Source organism: Salvelinus sp. IW2-2015, linkage group LG15, assembly GCF_002910315.2.
Source record: "Salvelinus sp. IW2-2015 linkage group LG15, ASM291031v2, whole genome shotgun sequence".
Taxonomy (NCBI): Eukaryota; Metazoa; Chordata; class Actinopteri; order Salmoniformes; family Salmonidae; genus Salvelinus; species Salvelinus sp. IW2-2015.
Genome location: NC_036855.1, coordinates 21,423,237 through 21,446,169, shown reverse-complemented (window position 1 = coordinate 21,446,169; position 22,933 = coordinate 21,423,237). Strand labels below are relative to the sequence as shown.

The following is a 22,933-nucleotide window of genomic DNA, read 5'->3' as shown; positions in this document are numbered from 1 at the left end:
TGGTTCTGTGGGCTTCTGGATAAACAAATAAACAGTGAGGGAGGCAGCTGCCTGTCTGTCAGTGGAGGCAGGGTTGTCCACTGGGCTCCCTGTACTGTAGCCCACTCCCTGGGTCTGGCCTGGGATGTCACAGGAAGCTGCCTGGGAGCCCGTTCTGACTGTCTGCCACTGCCGGACCACAGAGACAGACAGATTACTGTGGAAGTGGTTTTCCCCAAAGGAAGGCACCCACTCACCAGCACTTCAAGGCAGCCACCTCTGCCCCCTCACATGGTTTGGACAAATTGGCACCCCACAGGCCCATGCTCATTGATGAGAGTGCAGTCACTTGTCTGACGATTTGCTGTTGGTTACCTCTAGTACACTATGTTAATTTTGTGAATAGACTCATACGCCTTATACAATAAAGATATTTCAGAAAACCCAAGAAACAAGTTAAAGATGCAGTTGGTTAGAATGAGGGACTTAATTTGGGTTTCCTTCTCATCTTTAAACTTAATTTCTGATTAGAGGCTCCTTTGGAGGTCAATGATTGGATGTAAAAGCTGTATAACTCCTGTCCATTCAGTTCCGAAAACAACCATGCTGTGGGACCTGGAACATTGTTTGAGGTTTATGTGTGATTCTCTCCACAGGCCAAACAGACATGCATTAACTCCTTCACTGTCCAGTGTGTGGACAGAAGTGCTCTGCTCTCCCCAAGTCTAAATCCAAGGTTTCAGAGAAAAAATTGACAGGTTAAGCCAAATGTCCTCTTCCATAGCCACTACAGGGCTTTGATCTTTTAGCATACAATTTGAACAACAAAATGCAACCAAATATTTTTATTAGTTGGGCCAGACTTAGCCTTCCCCTATAAAAGAGGTTAAAATATCTAGCTTGTATTTCTGCAGTCTGAAAGTCTCTTACTCATCTGTAACAAAGTGAGGAGTCGTAAGATCCCAGTGTGCTTCCATATACACTACATGACCGAAAGTGTGTGGCCGCCCCTTCAAATTAGTGGAATTGGCTATTTCAGCCACACCCGTTGCTGACAGGTGTATAGCATCGAGCACACCGCCATGCACTCTCCATCGACAAGCATTGGCAGTAGAATGGCCCATACTGAAGAGCTCAGTGACTTTCAACATGGCACAGTAATAGGATGCCACCTTTCCAACAAGTCAGTTCCRCAAATGTCTGCCCTGCTAGAGTTGCCCCGGTCAACTGTAAGTGCTGTTATTGTGAAGTGGAAACGTCTAGGAGCAACAATGGCTCAGCCACGAAGTGGTAGACCACACAAGCTCACAGAATGGGACCACCGAGTGCTGAAGCCTTAGCGTGTAACAATTCTCTCTCCACATTTGCAACACTCACTACCGAGTTTCAATCTGCCTCTGGAAGCAATGTCAGCACAAGAACTGTTCGTTGGGAGCTTCATGAAATGGGCTTCTATGGCCAAGCTGCCGCACACAACGCTAAGATCACCATGTGCAATGCCAAGCGTCGGCTGGAGTTGTGTAAAAGTTGCCGCCATTGGAGCAGTAGAAACGCGTTCTCTGGAGTGATGAATCACGCTTCACCAGCTGGCAGTCCGACAGACAAATCTTGATTTGGCGGATGCCAGGAGAACGCTACCTGCCCCAATAAATAGTGCGAACTGTAATGTTTGGTGGAGGAGGAATAATGGTCTGGGGCCGTTTTTCATGGTTCGGGCTAGGCCTCAGTTTTAGTGAAGGGAAATCTTAGCGCTACAACATACAATGACATTCTAGACAATTCTGTGCTTCCAACTTTGTGGCAACAGTTTGGGGAAGGCCCTTTTCTGTTTCAGCATGATAATGCCCTTGTGCACAAAGCGAGCTTCATACAGAAATTGTTTGTTGAGATTAGTTGACTGGAAAAACTTGACTGGCCTGCATAGAGCCCTGACCTCAACCCCATCAAACACCTTTGTGATGAATTGGATCACCGACTGCAAGCTAGGCCTAATCGCCCAACATCAGTACCCGACCTCACTAATACACTTGTGGCTGAATGGAAGCAAGTCCCCACAGCAATGTTCCAACATCTAGTGGAAAGCCTTCACAGAAGGGCTGTTATAGCAGCAAATGGGGGACCAACTCCATATTAATGTCCATGATTTTGGAATGAGATGTTCAACGAGCATCTGTCCACATATTTTTGGCCATGTAGTGTAACAACCATACAACACGCTAAATAAAGCCTGGTAGCAAATGTCTAGTGAAATTAGACATTTAATTATGTATTGTCTAGTTTCATAGGTGTTGCAACACAAATAATGGAAGATCTTATGTTGACTCATTAGTATTTATTTTTATTTTTGGGGGGGACAGAAGACTGAACACTTACCGTTTTGGAAACAATCTGCTTTTTTGGTTGTCCAATCTTGAAGGGCATCCTAGAAGTAGACAAAATTATAAATTGGTGGGACAGACCACATTCCGCACATCACAAATACAATCTAACACATCCAAACAGGCATTTAACTGAAATGAGGCATTTTTAAGGGGCTGGCAGACAGGTACTCTGACTGGTAGGTAATAATGTGTTGCGAGGTGGGTACAAGTGAACAAGTGAATCCTTTGGCTCAGTCACAGCTAGCCAAATCCAAATGCTGTTAACCCCTGGCCTTCTGGAGTGTGCTTCAGGAGCCCTGTGCATTGACTTCCTGTCATCACACGCCACATCTGGCTTCCATTACTGGTGGATATCACTAATTAGAAGTGGCTGTCGCCTCTGCTCTGTGTGGCTTTCCCGCAGGCCCACATGTTGTACTGGCCATGGCCTGACAGATTGCTGTGAATGGAGACTGCAGCATGGCAGTTCACAATGCATCACTCTGCACCCCTTACAGAATCCAGTCTGCCTACACCCTAAGCCTACAGTGCATTCAGGAAAGTATTCAGAGCCCTCGACTTATTTCCACATTTTTACGTTACAGCCTTACTCTAAAATTGATTAAATGGRTTTTTCCCCCCTKAATCTACACACAATACCCCATAATGACAAAGTGAAAAGTAAAAATGTTTTGCACATTGATTCAAAATAAAAACAGAAACACCTTATTTACATAAGTATTCAGACCCTTTGCTATGAAACTTGAAATTGCATCCTGTTTCCATTGATCATCCTTGAGATGTTTCTACAACTTGATTGGAGTTCACCTGTGGTAAATTCAATTGATTGGACGTGATTTGGAAAGGCACACACCTGTCTATATAAAGTCCCACAGTTGACAGTGCATGTCAGAACAAAAAACCAAGCCATGAGGTTGAAGGAATTGTCCGTAGAGCTCGGAGAGGCACAGATCCGGGGAAGGGTACCAAAAAATGTCTGCAGCATTGAAGGTCCCCAAGAACACAGTGGCCTCCATCATCTTAAATGGAAGAAGTTTGGAACCACCAAGACTCTTCCTAGAGCTGACCGCCCAGCCAAACTGAGCAATCGGGGGAGAAGGGCTTTGGTCAGGGAGGTGACTAAGAACCCGTCACTCTGACAGAGCTCTAACGTTCGACTGTGGAGATGGGATAACCTTCCAGAAGGACAACCATCTCTGCAGTACTCCACCAATCAGGCCTATATGGTAGAGTGGCCAGACGGAAGCCATTCCTCAGTAAAAGGCACAGGACAGCCCGCTTGGAATTTGCCAAAAGGCACCTAAAGGAGTCTCAGACCATGAGAAACATATTTCTCTGGTCTGATGAAACCAAGATTGAACTCTTTGGCCTGAACGCCAAGCGCCATGTCTGGAGYAAACCTGGCACCATCCCTATGATGAAGCATGGTGGTGGCAGCATCATGCTGTGGGGATGTTTTCAGCGGCAGGGAGACTAGTCAGAATCGAGGGAAAGATGAACGGCACAAAGTACAGAGATCCTTGAAGAAAACCTGCTCCAGAGCACTCAGGACCTCAGACTGGGGCGAAGGTTCACCTTCCAACAGGACAATGACCCGAAGCACACAGTACTGAGTCAGTATAAATATGTGTATAGAGTCAGTATAAATATGTGTGTGTGTGTGTGTGTGTGTTATGTGCGAGTGAGCAAATGAACTGTGTGTTGGTGCCTGTTGGTGTCAGACTTCTTGCTCCGGTACGACTTGCCGTGCGGAAGCAGAGAGAATAGTCTATGGCTTTAACAAATTTTCCGGACCTTACTTTCACACTGCCTGATATAAGAGGTCCTGGATGGCAGGGAGCTGTGATGTACTGGGCTGTCCGCACCACCCTCTGTAGCGCCATGCAATCGAGGGCGGTGTAGTTGCCATACCAAGCAGTTATGTAGCCAGTCAAGAGGGCCCATGCCAAATCTTTTCAAAATCCTGAGGGGAAAGAGGCGCTTTGAGTGTGTGTGGACTAATTTAGTGATTTGGACACCGAGGAACTTGAAGCTCTCAACCCGCTGCACTGGATGGGGCTTGCTCGCCCACCCGTTTCATGTAGTTCACGATCAGCTGCTTGGTCTTACTGACGTTGAGGGAGAAGTTGTTGTCCTGGCACCACACTGCCAGGTCACTGATCTCCTCCCTGTAGACAAGGGTTCCCCAACTGGTGGCATGTGAGCTGATTTTGGCCTGCAGGTGGTTTTAATTGGCCACCCAAGTAATATATATATATATATATATATATACAGTTGAAGTCGTAAGTTTACATACACTTAGGTTGGAGTCATTAAAACTCCACTCCACAAATTTCTTGTTAACAAACTATAGTTTTGGCAAGTCGGTTAGGACATCTACTTTGTGCATGACAAGTGATTTTTCCAACAATTGTTTACAGATTATTTCACTTAATCACAATTCCAGTGGGTCAGAAGTTTACATACACTAAGTTGACTGTGCCTTTAAACAGCTCGGAAAATTCCAAATGTTGTTATGGCTTTAGAAGGTTCTGATAGGCTAATTGACATCATTTGAGTCAATTGGAGGTGTACCTGTGGATGTATTTCAAGGCCTACCTTCAAACACAGTGCCTCTTTGCTTGACATCATGGGAAAATCAAAAGAAATCAGCCAAGACCTCAGAAAAAACATTGTAGACCTCCACAAATCTGGTTCATGCTTGGGAGCAATTTCCAAACGCCTGAAGGTACCACGTTCATCTGTACAAACAATAGTACGCAAGTATAAACACCATGGGACCATGCAGCCGAAGAACACCATCCCAACCCGTGAAGCACAGGGGTGGCAGCATCATGTTAGATGGCACAAAATAGATYGCATCATGAGGAAAGAGAATTATGTGGATATATTGAAGCAACATCTAAAGACATCAGTCAGGAAGTTAAAGCTTGGTCACAAATGGGTCTTCCAAATGGGCAATGACCCCAAGCATACTGGCTTAAAGACAACAAAGTCAAGGTATTGGAGCGGCCATCACAAAGCCCTGACCTCAATCCAATAGAACATTTGTGGGCAGAACTGAAAAAGTGTGTGCGAGCAAGGAAGCCTACAATCCTGCCTCAGTTACACCAGCTCTGTCAGGAGGATTGGGCCAAAATTCACCCAACTTATTGTGGGAAGCTTGTGGAAGGCTACCCGAAATGTTTGACCCAAGTTAAACAATTTAAAGGCAACGCTACCAAATACTAATTGAGTGTAGGTAAACTTCTGACCCACTGGGAATGTGATGAAAGAAATAAAAGCTGAAATTGTAACGCTCGTCGTTAGGTGGAAGAGAGGAGGACCAAGGCGCAGCGTGGTAAATGTTCATGATGATGAATTTTAATGCGAATCCAACAAACAGAACACTAACAAAATACAAAACAATAAACGAATGGAACAAACGAACGAAACAGTACCGTGTGGCGAACAAACACTGACACGGCAACAAACACCCACAAACCAAAAGTGAAACCCAGGCTGCCTAAGTATGATTCTCAATCAGGGACAACGATTGACAGCTGCCTCTGATTGAGAATCATACCAGGCCGAACACAAAACCCCAACATAGAAAAACACACAGACAGCCCACCCCAACTCACGRCCTGACCATACTAAATAAAGACAAAACAAAGGAAATAAAGGTCAGAACGTGACAGAAATAAATCACTCTCTACTATTATTCTGACATTTCACATTCTTAAAATAAAGTGGTGATCCTAACTGACCTAAAACAGGGAATTTTTACTAGGATTAAATGTCAGGAATTGTAAAAAAACTGAGTTTAAATGTATTTGTAAGGTGTATGTAAACTTCCGACTTCAACTGTATAAATATATTTCACTGTTGGACATGAAAGACTAAATAACCAGGAAATCAGCTCCAAGTGATTTACATTTTGGAAATATGTTCCCACGTAATCCCACACATAATAGATATGTAAGTAAGGTTTGAAATMATTATGTTTTAGTCAAATATTGTATCTGTTTCGGCTTCTTGTGGTCAATTTGCAGTCTACAATTATTTGTAATTATGTTCAGGCCAGTCGATCAATAAAGAAATAAATAGTCCCGTGGTTGAATCTAGTTGATGATCCCTGTTGTAGGCTGTCTCATTGTCAATGGTGATCAGGCCTACCACTGTCGTGTCGTCAGCAAACTTGATGATGGTGTTGGAGTCTTGCGTGGCCACGTAGTCGTTGGTGAACAAGAAGTACAGGAGGGAACTAAGCACACCCCCCTGTAGGGCCCCCGTGTTGAGGGTCAGCGTGGCAGAGGAAATGTTGCCTTCCCTCAACACCTGGGGTTGGCCCGTCAGGAAGTCCAGGATCAGGCTGCAGAGGGCGGTGTTCAGTCCTAGGGTCCAAAGCTTGGAGGGGACTATGGTGTTGAACGCTGACCTGTAGTAAATGAACAGCATTCTCACATAGGTATTCATCCCTCTTATCTAGGTGGATGGGGGCAGTGTGGAGTGCAATTGAGATTGCATCGTCTATGGATCTGTTGGGACGGTATGCAAATTGGAGGGTTTCGGGTTTCTGCGATGATGGGAGTTGATGTGTGCCATAACCAGCCTTTCAAAGCACGATTACAGATGTGTGCTACAGGGCGGTAGTCATTGTGGCAGGTAAACTTAAAGTTCTTGTGAACAGGAATGATGGTGGTCAGCTTGAGATGTGGGAATTACTGACTGGGACAAGGAGAGGTTGAAAATGACCGTGAATATGCCTGCCAGCTGTTCTCCGCATGCTCTGAGAACACACCCTGGAATATCACCCGGCCTCGCGGCCTTAAGCGTGTTTACCTATTTAAAAACCTTACGACAGCCTCGGAGCAGCGACATCAACCAGTCCCCTGGTTCAGCGGGGGCCCTCGTTCCCGACTCAGTGTTATTTTTTGTCAAAGAGTGCATAAAATACATTGAGTTCGTCTGGTAGAGAGGCATCGTTGGCAGATCACAGCTGGGTCTTCCTTTGTAATCCGTAATGGACTGTAGCCCCTTCTTAATGCATCGAAGCCTATGTAATAGGATACCACCTTGTTCCTATATTGCCCTTTCGCTTGTTTGATGGCTCTGCGGAGGTCGTAGCGGGACTTCATGCACTTGTTTGTGTCTTCAGCCGTAGCCTCCGGGTTGGCTGCGATAGCCCTGTGTGCGGGAGCCCTGTTCTTTAGCTTAGCGCCAACCTCTGTGTTAATCCAGGGCTTTTGATTGGGGAAGGAGCGAACCTTCACTTTGMGGACAACGTCGTGATGCATTTCCTAATGAAGCTGGTGACGGAGGTGGTTGGCTTGACGGAGCTGGTTAGCTCTGCTATTGGCAGAGTCCTGGGACATATTCCAGTCAGCGCAAGCYAAGCAGTTTTGTAGCATAGCATCGGAAACAGAGGACCATTTCTCAACGGAGCGCATCAAGGGTACTTCCTGTTTGAGCTTCTGCTTGTGACATCTTATGATAGTTTTGATAGGTAACAACTTATTTTATTAATGCCATCCGTCTTTTATCTGCCTGAATCCAACTTTCTAAACCATGTCTTGCTACATAAGTTGTTACTTAAAATCACCAGAATGATGGAGAATCCATGAAAAAGAAAACACTATTTTTATTGCCACCAAACATGGCTGTAGGTTGACATTGACGTGACACTAATAACATCCYAGGAACATGATGGACGGTTGCCGTTGACAGGCACAGTGAGACAACAGCTGCGTCAAAAGAAAGGTGTGTAAACTAATGAGATGGAAAGATGAGGGTGCGAGGCAGGGCCGTGTTGTGTAACCAGGGAACACCACTGATGTGTGTGTGGCAGTTCCCTTTGATAACAGCTCAATCAGAAAACCCAACACAGCCAAGAGAGGCAACAGGAAAATGGGCTTAATCCGAATTACAACAGAAAGGATGCTTTCACTGGCAGGAGGGAGTATTAAGTCCCTATCAAACTAACCCTGGTAAAGCGCTGGGGAAAATATGTTCTTTGATTCCCCTTTTGACTCCGAGAGATAAGCAGTGTTGTAACAACATGGATGCATCCCATTCATAAATCACTGACTCATATCAGATCAAGTTCTACGGTCAAAATAGCTGATTCAGGAGGAAAAGTTTCACATGTCATACTTTTGGTGAGCCAACGCCATCATGGAAAACTACGTTTCGTCACCCACTGACATTCCTGAGGTCCACGGGGTGAATCATCTTACTACCCATGCAACGCATCACTAGAACACTATGGCAGTAACTGGGCCTAGCCTACCTATCTGAGCAGTGATCACATAAGACTTGGCAAGGACTGTACGATATGTCAACTGTTTGTTAATCACGCAGTAACTTTCCAAGAAAGAAGGTAAGATCATAAACGTGGCAAAGACTGCTAGAATTCATGCAAAACACCACGACTCTATATCTTTGGCCCAATACAAAAGATCTTGGCCCAGCAGAACATACAATCGAGCCCCACAGTCACAAAGTATACAGTGCATTCAGAAAGTATTCAGACCCCTTTACTTTTTCCACATTRTGTTACGTTACAGCCTCTAAAATTGATTAAATAAAGAATCCTCATCAATCTACACACAATATCCCACAATGCGAAAACAAAGCGAAAACAGGTTTTAATAGAGTACCAGTCCAAAGATTGGACACACCTACTCATTCAAGAGTTTTTCTATCATTTTACTATTTTATACATTGTAAAATAATAGTGAAGACATCAAAACTTTGAAATAACACATATGGAATGATGTAGTAACTAAAAAAGTATAAAACAAAACAAATTATATTTGAGATTCTTGAAAGCAGCCACCCTTTGCCTTGATGACAGCTTTGCACACTCTTGGCATTCTCTCAACCAGCATCATGAGGTGGAATTTCTTTCCTTCTCAATGCATTTGAGCCAATCAGTTGTGTTGTGACAAGGTAGGAGTGGTATACAGACGATAGCCCTATTTGGTAAAAGACCAAGTCCATATTATGGCAAGAACAGCTCAAATAAGCATAGAGAAACGACAGTCCATCTTTAATTTAAGACATGAAGGTCAGTCAATCCGGAAAACTATAAAGAACTTTAAAAGTTCCTTCAAGTGCAGTCGCAAAAACCATCAAGCGCTATGATGAAACTAGCTCTCATGAGGACCGCCACGGGAAAGGAAGACCAAGAGTTACCTCTTGTGCAGAGGAAAAGGTCATTAGAGTTACCAGCCTCAAATTGCAGCCCAAATAAATGCTTCACAGTGTTCAAGTAACAGACACATCTCAACAACTGTTCAGAGGAGACTGCGTGAATCAGGCCTTCATGGTCGAATTGCTGCAAAGAAACCACTACTAAAGGACACCAATAAGAAGACTTGCTTGGGCCAAGAAACACAAGCAATGGACATTAGACCGGTGGAAATCTGTCCTTTGGGCTGATGAGTCCAAATGTGAGTTTTTTGGTTCCAAACGACGTGTCTTTGTGAGACACAGAGTAGTTGAACAAATGATCTCCGCATGTGTGGATGCACGGAGGAGGTGGTGTGATGGTGTGGGGGTGTTTWGCTGGTGACACTGTCAGTGATTTACTTAAAACACTTAACCAGTATGGCTACCACAGCATTCTGCAGTGATACGCCATCCCATCTGGTTTGCGCTTAGTGGGACTATCATTTGTTTTTCAACAGGACAATGACCCAACACACCTCCAGGCTGTGTAAGGGCTATTTGACCAATAAGGAGAGTGATGGAGTGCTGCATCAGATGACCTGGCCTCCACAATCACTCGACCTCAACCCAATTGAGATGGTTTGGGATGAGTGGACCGGCAGAGTGAAGGAAAAGCAGCAAAAGTGTCAACATATGTGGGAACTCCTTCAAAACTGTTGGAAAAAGCATTCCAGATGAAGCTGGTTGAGCAATACCAGGGTGTGCAAAGCTGTCATCAAGGTTGCTACTTTGAAGAATCTAAAATACAAAATATATGATTGTGGTCACGATCGTCGTCAGGGTGGAAATGACAGGACCAAGGTGCAGCGTGGTGAGTGTACATTTCTTTTTATTGTTATAAATGTCGCACACAAACAAGAAATACACAAAACGAACGTGATGCTGACTAGGGCTATACAGGCCACTAACACAGACAACTACCCACATCCAAAATGAAAAAGGCTGCCTAAGTATGATTCCAATCAGAGACGATAGACAGCTGGCCCTGATTGGAGAACCATACCCAGCCAAAACATAGAACAACAACATAGAATGCCCACCCAAAATTACACCCTGACCTAACCAAAATAGAGAAAAAACGTCTCTCTATTGTTCAGGGGCGTGACAGATTTGACACTTTTTGATTACTACATGATTCCATATGTGTTAATTCAATAGTTGCTGTCTTCACTACAATGTAGAACAATAGTCAAAAATAAACAAAACCCTTGAATGAGCTAGGTGGGTCCAAACTTTTGACTGGTACTGTACATTTTGCAAATGTATAAAAAATAAATAAAAAAAAATAGAGAATACCTTAATTTACATAAGGATTCAGACCGCTTTGCTATGATACTCGAAATTGAGGCTCAGGTGCATCCTGTTTCCATTGATACATCCTTGAGATGTTTCTACAACTTGATTGAGTCCACTGTGGTAAATTCAATTGATTGGACGTGATTTGGAAAGGCACACACCTGTCTATATAAAGGTCCCACAGTTGACAGTGGTCAGAGCAAAAACACAAGACATGAGGTTGAAGGAATTGTCTGTAGAGCTTGAAACAGGATTGTGTCGAGGCACAGATCTGGGGAAGGATACCAAAAAATGTCTGCAGCATTGAAGGTCCCCAAGAACACAGTGGCCTCCATCATTCTTAAATGGAAAGAAGTTTGGAACCACCCAGACTCTTCCTAGAGTTGGCCACCGCCAGGCACTGTAAGCAATCGGGAGAAGGGCCTTGGTCAGGGAGGCGACCAAGAACCCGACGGTCACTCTGACAGAGGCTGCCAGAAGTTCCTCTGTGGAGATGGGAGAACCTTCCAGAAAGCCAAACCATCTCTGCAGCACTCCACCAATCAGACATTTATGGTAGAGTGACCAGACGGAAGCCACTCCTCAGTAAAAAAGGCACATGACAGCCCGCTTGGAGTTTGCCAAAAGGCACCTTAAAAGGACTCTCAGACCATGAGAAACAAGATTCTCTGGTCTGATGAAACCAAAATGTAACTATTTGGCCTGAATGCCAAGCTTTCATGTCTAGAGGAAACCTGGCACCAACCCTACAGTGAAGCATGGTGGTGGAAACATCATGCTGTGGGATGTTCTTCCCTAGGTCGTGACTGGGTCGAGGGAAAGATGAACGGAGCAAAGTACAGAGAGATCCTTGATGAAAACCTGCTCCAGAGCGCACCTCAGACTGGGGCAAGGGATCACCCTTCCACAAGGACAACAACCTCTAAGCACACAGCCAAGATAACGCAGAAGTGGCTTCGGAACTAATCCTGAATGTCCTTGAATGGCCAGCCAGAGCCCGGACTTGAACCCGATCAGAATCCCTGGAAAGACCTGAAAATAGCTGTGCAGCGACTTCTCCCCATCCAACTGACAGAGCTTGAAAGGATCTGCAAAGAAGAATGGGAGAAACTCCCCAAATACAGGTGTGCCAAGCTGTAGCATCACACCTTCCGGAAACACCTGAACACCACCTCTTTAAGGAATACCTAGGATAGGATAAAGTAATCCTTCCTAACCCCCCCCCCCCCCCCCCCTTATAAAAGAGTTAGATGCACTATTGTAAAGTGGTTGTTCCACTGGATATCATAAGGTGAATGCACCAACCTGTAAGTCGCTCTGGATAAGAGCGTCTGCTAAATGACTTAAATGTAAATGTAAATGTAGCATCATACCCAAGAAGACTCAATGCTGTTATCACTGCCAAAGGTGCTTAAACAAAGTACTGATTAAAGGGTCTGAATACTTATGTAAATGTAATATTTTTCTTTGTTTTTTCTTTGTCATTATGGGGAATTGTGTGTAGATCGATGAGAAAAAAAAGCTGTTTAATCAATTCTAGAATAATACTTAAACATAACAAAATGTAGAAAAAGTGCGAGATTTCTTGCATGACAGTTTTCTGACTCATGCAGGAATTGGGGATTGTGGTATGAGCACAGTCGGTCTGGACTAGTCATCCGATACATATTTTACATTCTATTTTAGATTAAATTAAGAAATGTGTGMTTTTTTATTTTTAATACATTCACAAAAATGTCTGTTTTTGCTTTGTCATTATTGGGTATTGGGTTTAGATTGAGGAAAATAAAATTATTTAATCAATTTTATAATAAGGCTGTAACGTAACAAAATGTGGAATAAGTCAAGGGGTCTGAATACTTTTGAATGCACTGTACTTAGCTAACAGCCTGTGGACACTGCCTTATTTGCTCAAATCCCAAAGCGATCCAAAGAGAATGGTAGGCTAGAGGGGTAGAGGAAGGAGGATGGTCTATGCTGTGGGAATCGTTTGTTATGTTTCTTCACACACAGTGGCATTTCAGTAGAGGCCTGTACATTTAGAAACTTTGGTTAGTCTGTAAGCCCTGATCCCATGACCTACTCAAAGAAGGGCAGGAAAGACAGAGAGTGCACAGAGCATGTTACATTAGGTAAATAAAGAGCACAACTTTCTCTTCTATGGACAGACTTACAACTTAAGCTATCAGTCAAAGTGAACACTACACAGGTGTTACAGTGAACCAAGCACAATTGCACTAAATTGTACTCAAACTACAATAGGTTAGATGTCTTGTTCATCGACTGTATGGATAATTCCATAGGCTAAATTGTTATACTGCATTGTTGGTTAAGGGCTTGTAAGTAAGCATTTCACTTTCACCTGTTGTATTCGGCACATGTGACAAATAAAATTTGATTTGAAATATCAGGTAAAAAATTATTATGCTTTGCAGCTTTGGACAAGTTCCAAAGCTGACAATTTTTGACAAGGAGCATGTGTGCACCTACGTTGAAAAATGTAGGCGCACACAAAGAAACTTAGGAGCACAATGCCAAATATTTTAGGTAATAACACTGGAATCCTTATTTTTCTAGGCGCAGTGATGTTCCTAAATACAAATTCCAGGTCGCACAGCAAAATATTTAAGCACATATGCGAGTAAAATTGTCTCACTGTAGAACCTTACTTAGCCTATAGGACAATATCCTTGATATAGCCTGGACCTATTCTGAATTATGTTAAAAGTAAAAGCATTATTATAGTATATTAGGCTATATTGTATGGTGTTGTTGTTTAAGGCAGGGCAATTCCATGCCAGCGTAGACTGAAACATTTTTGGTATCTCAGATTGTTCTGGCACTTCTCACATAGTAACTTCATTGGGAGGAAAGACGCTCGAGATGCTTTTTACTTGTATGACAAACAATATTTTTGAAAATCATGATGAAAGTGCCCATTTTAGACCTAGTATACATTCCTCCTGTATGATCTGTGAACTGTACAGATCATGATACAGACAACATCTTGGTGTCATTATACTCCTTATAGTGTTCTCAAATTATAGTGTTCTCAAATATGGAGTAGCCTATGTCTAAATTCTGAAATACACATTGACTTTTTTTATTCAACATTGAGAATAGTAATATCTCAAAAGTACCCTTTCTGAGATTGCTTATTTTTAAACATATTGTTTGTAAGAATATACTCTTCAAACATCAACTTTCCAGAGTGGGCTCTCTGGTACCTTTAATGATATGACCCATTTCATACATAGAAATTGACATTATAGGTAATTAACCAATCACAGTCCTCCTTTAGGATTGCACATTCAGAAAATAGCCAGCAGAGGGAGCTCTGTTTGAATCTATTTTCCCATTCACTGTGTTGGTGGTGCTCATAAAATGTAAAAATACTAATAAAACGAATATATCTTGATGAAATAAGTATTCAACCACCTGAACCAATACACGTTAGAATCACCTTTGGCAGCAATTACAGCTGTGAGTCTTTCTGGGTAAGTCACAAGGAGCTTTCCACACCTGGATAGTACAACATTTGCCCATTATTATTTTCAAAATTCTTCAATCTCTGTCAAATTGGTTGTTGTTCATTGCAAGACAACCATTTTCAGGTCTTGCCTTAGATTTAAGCAGATTTAAGTCAAAACTGTAACTCAGCCACTCGGGAACATACCCTGTCTTCTTGGTAAGCAACTCCAGTGTAGATTTGGCCTTTTAGGTTTTTGTCCTGCTGAACAAAAAGTGAATTGCTTTGCCACATTTTTTGCAGAAAGTATTTTTTGATTGTATTAGGATCCCCATTAGCCGATGCCAATTGATGATAGTTAGTCTTACTGGTGTCAGACACGTAACAAAAAAAATGCATTACAAAAAATACTTTACAATTTACATACAGTACCTACTCATTCAAGGGTTTTTTCTTTATTTTTACTATTTTCTACATTATAGAATAATAGTGAAGACATCAAAACTATGAAATAACACATATGGAATCATGTAGTAACCAAAAAAGTGTTAAACAAATCAAAAGTATTTTATATTTCAGATTCTTCAAATTAGCAACCCTTTGCCTTGATGACAGCTTTGCACATTCTTGGCATTATCTCAACCAGTTTCATGAGGTAGTCACCTGGAATGCATTTCAAATAACAGGTTAAAAGTATATTCGTGGAATTTCTTTCCTTCTTAATTCGTTTGAGCCAATCAGTTGTGTTGTGGCATGGTAGGGTTGGTATACAGAAGACAGCCCTATTAGGCAAAATACCAAGTTCATATTATGGCAAGAACAGCTCAAAAAAGCAAAGAGAAACGACAGTCCGGCATTACTTTAAGGTCAGTTAATGCAGAAAASTTCAATCGCAAAAACCTTCAAGCGCTATGATGAAACTGGCTCTCATAAGGACCGTCACAGGAAAGGATGACCCAGAGTTACCTCTGGTGCAGAGGAAAAGTRAATTAGAGTTACCAGCCCCTCAGATTGCATCCCAAAGAAACACTTCACAGAGTTCAAGTAACAGACAAATCTCAACATAATCTGTTCAGAGGAGACTGTGTGAATCAGGCCTTCATGGTCAAATTGCTCCAATGAAACCACTGCTAAAGGACACCAATAAGAAGAAACTTGTTTGTGCCAAGAAACACGAGCAATGGAAATTAGAACGATGGAAATGTATCAACATATGAGATTTTTGGTTCCAACCGCCGTGTCTTTATGAGATGCAGAGTAGGTGAACGGATGATCTCCGCATGTGTGGTTCCCACCGTGAAGCATGGAGGTGTGATGTGCGGGGGTGCTTTGCTGGTGACACTGTCTGATTTATTTAGAATTCAAGGCACACTTAACCAGCATGGCTACCACAGCATTCTTCAGCAACACCCATCTAGTTTGCGCTTAGTGGGACTATCATTTGTTTTTCAACAGGACAATGACCCAACACACCTTCAGGCTGTGTAAGGAGAGTGATGGTGCTGCATCAGATGACCTGGCCTCCACAATCACCCAATCTCAACCCAATTGAAATGTACTGGGATGAGATGGACCACAGAGTGAAAGAAAAGCAGCCAACAAGTCTTCAGAAAAGCTGTCATCAAGGCAAAGGGTGGCTAGTTTCAAGAATCTAAAATATGTTTTTTTGTTACTACATGATTCCATATGTGTTATTTCATATGTTTGATGTCTTCACTCTTATTCTACAATATAGAAAATAGTAAAAATAAAGAAAATGCCTTGAATGAGTAGGCYTCCAAACTTTTGACTGGTACATTACTTTTAAAATCATTAACATGTACAGTGGCTTGCGAAAGTATTCACCCCCCTTGGCATTTTTCCTATTTTGTTGCTTTACAACCTGGAATTAAAGTGGATTTTTGGGGGGTTTGTATCATTTGATTTACACAACTTGCCTACCACTTTGAAGATGCAAAAAACCTTTTGGGGTGAAAGAAACAAGAGATAACAAGAAAACTTGAGCGTGCATAACTATTTACCCCCCCAAAGTACTTTGTAGAGCCACCTTTTGCAGCAATTACAGCTGCAAGTCTCTTGGGGTATGTCTCTATAAGCTTGGCACATCTAGCCACTGGGATTTTTGCAAAACTGCTCCAGTTCCTTCAAGTTGGATGGGTTCCGCTGGTGTACAGCATCTTTAAGTCATACCACAGATTCTCAATTGGATTGAGGTCTGGCCTTTGACTAGGCCATTCCAAGACATTTAAATGTTTCCCCTAAAACCACTCGAGTGTTGCTTTAGCAATACGCTTAGGGTCATTGTCCTGCTGGAAGGTGAACCTCCGTCCCAGTCTCAAATCTCTAGAAGACTGAAACAGGTTTCCCTCAAGAATTTCCCTGTATTTAGCGCCATCCATCATTCCTTCAATTCTGGCCAGTTTCCCAGTCCCTGGCGATGAAAAACATCCCCACAGCATGATGTTGCAACCACCATGCTTCACTGTGGAGATGGGTGTTCTCGGGGTGATGGGAGGCATTGGGTTTACGCCAGACATAGCGTTTTCCTTGATGGCCAAAAAGCTAAATTTTAGTCTCATCTGACCAGAGTACCTTCTTCCATATGGTTGGGTAGTTTCCCACATGCATTTTGGCGGACACCAAACGTGTTTGCTTATTTTTTTCTTTAAGCAATGGCTTTTTTCTGGACACTCTTCCGTAAAGCCCAGCTCTGTGGAGTGTACGGCTTAAAGTGGTCCTATGGACAGATACTCCAATCTCCGCTGTGGAGCTTTGCAGCTCCTTCAGGGTTATCTTTGGTCTCTTTGTTGCCTCTCTGATTAATGCCCCCCTTGCCTGGTCTGTGAGTTTTGGTGGGCGGCCCTCTCTTGGCAGGTTGTTTGTGTTGCCATATTCTTTCCATTTTTTAATAATGGATTTAATAGTGCTCTGTGGGATGTTCAAAGTTTCTGATATTTTTTTATAACCCAACCCTGATCTGTACTTCTCCACAACTTTGTCCCTGACCTGTTTGGAGAGATCCTTGGTCTTCATGGTGCCCCTTGCTTAGTGGTGTTGCAGACTCTGGGGCCTTTCAGAACAGGTGTATATATACTGAGATCGTGTGACAGATCATGTGACACTTAAGACTTTATTTAACTAATTATGCGACTCCTGAAGGCAATTGGTTGCACCAGATCTTATTAGGGGCTTCATAGCAAAGGGGGTGAATACATATGCACTAACCACTTTTCCGTTTAAAACGTTTTTTGGGAATTTTTTGAAACAAGTTATCTTTTTCATTTCACTTCACCAATTTGGACTATTTCGTGTATGTCCATTACATGAAATCCCCCAAAAAATCTATTTATATTACAGGTTGTAATGCAACAAAATAGGAAAAATGCCAAGGGGGATGAATACTTTTGCAAGGCACTGTAGTGTGCATCTATCAGGTACACATACATGTTAGTACATACACACAACAATAGGAGAGGCGTTGCTTTATTCGTTTTTTTTAAACCAGGTTTGCTGTTCACTTGCGCTATCCTTTTTGAAATGGGAGTTCCATGCAATCATGGCTTTGTAAAATACTGTACATTTCCTTGAATTTGTTCTGGACCTGGGGAATGTGATAAGACCCCTGGTGGCATGTCTGGTGGGGTAAGTGTGTTTGTCAATGCTGTGTGTGTAAGCTGACTATGCAAACAATTTGGAATCTCCAACACATTAAACGTTTCTTATAAAAACAAGAAGTGATTCAGTCAGTCTTTCCTCAACTCTTAGCCAAGAGAGACTAGCATGCATAGTATTGATATTAGCCCTCTGACTACAATAAAGAGCAAAGTGTGGTGCTCTGTTCTGGGCCAGCTGCAGCTTAACTAGGTCTTTCTTTGCAGCACTTGACCATATGACTGGACACAAATCAAGATAAGACTAGAGCATGCAGGACTTTAGTTCCGTGTTGCAAACTGGATTCATCTTTTGGAGTATTTGTATTCTYTACAGGCTTCCTTTTCACTCTGTCAATTAGGTTGGTATTGTGGAATAATTACAATGTTGTTGATCATTCCTCTTGTCTCCTATCACAGCCATTAAACTCTGTTTTAAAGTCAACATTGCCCTCATGGTGAAATCCCTGAGGTTTCAATCCTCTCTGGCAACTGAGTTAGGAAGGACACCTGTATCTTTAGTGATTGGGTGTATTGATACACCATTAAAATGTGTAATTAATAACTTCACCATACTCAGAGGGATATTCCATGTCTGCTTATTTTTACCCATCTACCGATAGGTGCCCTTCTTTGCGAGGAATTGGAAAACCTTCTTGGTCTTTGTGGTTGAAACTTTGTTTGAAATTCACTGCCTAACTGAGGGCCCATACAGATAATTGTATTTGTGGGCTACAGAGATGAGGTACCTATTCAAACACTATTATTGCACACAGTGTGAGACCATGCAACTTATTACGTGACTTGTTAAGCAAATATTTACTCCTGAAATTATTTAGGCTTGTCATAATAGGGTTGAATACTTGCCACAAGACATTTCAGCCTTTCATTTTTTATAAAATAGGTAAAAACATAATTCCACTTTTGACATTATGGGGTATTGTGTGTAGGCCGGTGACCAAAAAAATCTAAACGTAGTCCATTTTAAATTCAGTCTAACACAACAAAATGTGGAAAAAGTCAAGGGGTGTGAATACTTTCTGAAGGCACCATAATTAGCAGCGAGCCCATTCTGGAAAATGTACTTGTAGAGTATATTGTTCCAAACAATAGCCTGTCTTACAATTAACAAAATTAAAAAGTGTACTTTTAATATATTAATATGTTCCATGTTAAATAATAATTTTTTATTTCAGAATCAAGACTTGCTCCATATTTTAGAGCACACTATAAGGAATATAATGACACCAAGATGTCTGTACAATTTACATGTACGCTTCACAGATGTCTGTACGATTTACATGTACGGTTCACAGATCTCTACCTTTTTTTCTTGTAAAAATMTAGCTAATGAGAGCAAGGCATAACCCCTAATTTGCCCTGAGTTCAACACAACAATATGGCTGTTGGTGTAGGCCTAATTAATGTAGGTAAGGCCCACTGTTTTAGCTGTCAGCAAACTGCGGTGCCCGGTTTTACATTCCCTAAAACATAGTGACTCATGTTAAAACCAACAGTTTAACACCCCTGCTCTCCCCCTTGACCAAACCTTCAGAACTAAGCTGTTTCCTTATGGACGTCACTCTACTCTAGTCTAGACGTATGCATGCCCAGAGAAACAACCGTCTTATTTACCAGCACAGCCATTAGCTCTGCATGATAAAAATACAGAAATTATGCTGCTACAGGAAGAACCAATGACTACGTTGGAACTATAAATGTGTGCGCCATTGGCAAGGGGATAACATATCACTTCAATTGGGGCTATTGCCTGGAGTACAGAGGGCTGGTTGAGGACATTAGGAGTGCAATTGTTCGGATGACCCGAGTCAAATCTCTCACGTCACAGAAGCAAGAGTGAGGGCCTGACTGGAATGCGTTGGTCAGCATAGTTGATAAAGGGCTCTTTCACTGGACATGCACCACACATTTGACCTTGTGCTTGGCTGTGCGTAGAGGCCTGCACGGGCAGGAATTTTAAGCCTGAGCCCTACCCATGCCAGCAACGATTAAGCCCTACCTTACACAGGCCCGATTGCTCCTGCAAAATTTAAGGCACCCCACATTTGACCCTGTGCTTGGCTGTGCGTAGAGCCCTGCACGGGCATACATTTTAAGCCCAAACCCTACCCATGCCCGTGACCATCAGGTCCTACTCCACCAGGCCCAATTGTTTCTGCCAAATTTAAGGCCCGGCCAAAATAACTTCAATCATTAGTATCCATTAGCTACTGATCTCTGTCTGTCTGTCCCCCTCCCTGCAGTGCTCACACAGCATGCACTCTGCTGCTAGTCTGTCACCCTCAGTCGGGCTGTAAAAAAACAGGATGCGTCCGGTTTTCAGGATGCGACTTCTGCTTTTGGACATTAACAAGGCGACACTCAATCTTAACTCCTCTACAACATTTACTGGATTGGTTGAACAGTGCAGAAGAGAACCTTCCTTGACAGCTTGTTTTTCTCTCATCCGGACCAGAAAGAGACACTGCTCAAGTGTTTCTTTAACGCCTGCTACGTTACATGCTGACCAGACCGGACACGTCGCGTGCGCGAGCGTCGCAAAATAAATTTAGAAATCCATGTTATTCAATTATTGCACCCACACTGCTCGCGCGCGCCAACGAGCGTCTGCAACGCCAAGGGKTAAAATAGAACTCATTCTTATTTCTGACGCAGATCGCGGTGCAAGTCCTGCCTCTCCCATCTCCTCATTGGTTTATAAAAGCAGGTACCCACGTGCCATCTCCTCATTGGTTATATCCACGTAGGTGATTGAAAGACTAACTGTTTTGCCGGTAGTCATGGTAATACAATGAAAGTTTAGATGCAATCACCATATAAATGAAACGATGAAAAAGCCTGGAAGGAGGAGAGATAACTAGAAACGATTCGGTTGGCCGTTTTATGTGTGGATTAATTGTCGGAGTAGAGGTCCTTGTGCATTTCAGGTAAAATAACAACTCAATGTTTATATCCCAGGACAAATTAGCTAGCAACAGCATGCTAGCTAAATAGGACAAATTAACGTTAGCTAGCAAGTGCAAGCTAACTAGCTAAATTGCCATACATGTTTAATGCTTTTCGACCTGTCCCCAAATTATGTAGGGGGACAAAATACATGTATGCACGATAGCGCACGCGCGCAGCCGGTTTGGGTTCCGTGTTAGGTTAATAGTCTGCCTGTGCGAGTATCCAGAGCAATGGCTCCGCCTCGGGCTGCTCAAAGACGAGACAAGTTTTTGTCACTCTAAACTCAGGAACATTATTTTCTGTGAAATAATCTGTCCTGTCGACTCGGACAATGTTCTGGTCGTATATTTGACGTGGTTGAAGCACGTCTGCCACCATGTTATGATCTTAGTAAGTTAAGACCGTAGGCTAGCCTACTGAGCAGCAGAGCATGAYCAAATGGCTCAGCTGCAAAATGCTTGATCAATTTAGTGATACACGAGCCCTGCCCGTACCCTAGTAACGTTAATTGATGAAAAAAACAGGCCCAAACCCAATAAAGGTGTGTAGTAATTGAACCTCCCTAGGACGAGCGTCGTGACTCTTTAACAAAACTCGAGCAGCTTCTATGAATGGGTTAGCGCCTACCTAAGCAGGTAACGTTAGTTAGCTAAAATTGGCAACCTGACTAGCTAACTAAGAATTTAACTCCACTACAACGTAACATTGAAGTTAAATCCTAAGTGTAGTGCCAGGTAAGTATTAGCTCTCTTTGCTAGACAGTTGGTTAGTTAGCTAGCAAGCCAACACGTCATAAGTTGTTGTTTATGGTCACTGTGCTAACGTTAGCTGGCGAGCTAGGGTGCTAACTATCTAGCCAATGTAAATAACAGCTCACAAGCTACGCTCGGGATGCTAGCCTTTTAAAGTTAGTTGACGAGTTTGCAAGGCAAATGACACCATACTGTAAGCTATAATTGTTAACACACATGTGTATAATATTTCTAAATAGCTTGGCCAGTTCTAGACACCGTTAACTTACTGAAAGCTAAGCCAATGGCTAGCTGTTAAGTTAGTTAGCTAACCCCACAATTTCACTAGTCGAGTCAAACCGTTAGCTTGTTGAAGACGATTAATTTGTCTAGCTGTCTTATCAAAATACATACCAGCTCATTTTGTCTGAATTTCTCATCCAGTTTCAATGGGCAMCATTTCTCTCTTCAGATAACCTCATCCCATTTCACATAAAATACTTGCTAACTAGATAAAGTAACCAGAAAGTGGCTACAGTAGTAGCACAGATAGATGAGAACATATTTGGTAGTAGTTTTGGAAGGGGGGTTAAACTACGGAAAGCAGAAAGGCCTGCACGGCGCACTTGGTTAGTGAGAGGGAGACTAGGTATAGATCCAACTATTTATGTGGGCTTGTCTGTTCAGCAATGTCATTTTTGGAGTTTGAAATGTAATATTATAGCTTAGAAAATTATGTTACTGACAGATGAGCTCGTATCAAGGAAAGATCAGAAATAAAAGAGATCCTGGACTTTCAGGATTTCATGCTGATCTCTCTTGATTTCAGCCCAGAGGTGGAAGCATGGAGATAGTATGGATGGAGTAGGATGCCATGCCATTAAGTGTGTAGGCAGATCACATTTCTAACTATATGCTATTTCATAACATAATACACCTGTTGATAGGCATAACATAATGTTTGAGGACTATTCCTCTAATAAATCAAATATAATTTGAGAAGTCTGTATAGGCATCAGGCTGGGGAACACACCATCCACGTCGTTCATTATTTTCCATAGAACACATACTGTAACCCCTCATTGATTATCCCTTACATACTTATATACAGTACCAGTCAAAAGTTTGGACACACCTAATCATTCAAGGGTTTTTCTTTATTTGTACTATTTTCTATATTGTCAAATAAAATTGTATTAGTCACGTGTGCCAAATAAAACAAGTGTAGACCTTACAGTGAAA

At 42.4% G+C, this 22,933-nt stretch overlaps 1 protein-coding gene across 5 annotated transcripts in view; it reads right to left on the bottom strand.

The window, feature by feature from the left end:
- LOC111974024 (bridging integrator 3-like) overlaps positions 1-22,280 on the bottom strand; it is a 52,280-nt gene extending 30,000 nt beyond the window's left edge. For all 5 annotated transcript variants that reach the window (XR_011481009.1, XR_011481010.1, XM_070447023.1 and 2 more), the window contains exons 1-2: positions 22,106-22,280; positions 2,353-2,401 (exon numbers count right to left, since the gene is read on the bottom strand). The gene's annotated coding sequence lies outside the window, so the exon portion shown is untranslated. The remainder of the gene's footprint in view (positions 1-2,352; positions 2,402-22,105) is intronic.
- Between the last annotated feature and the right edge of the window lie 653 nt (positions 22,281-22,933).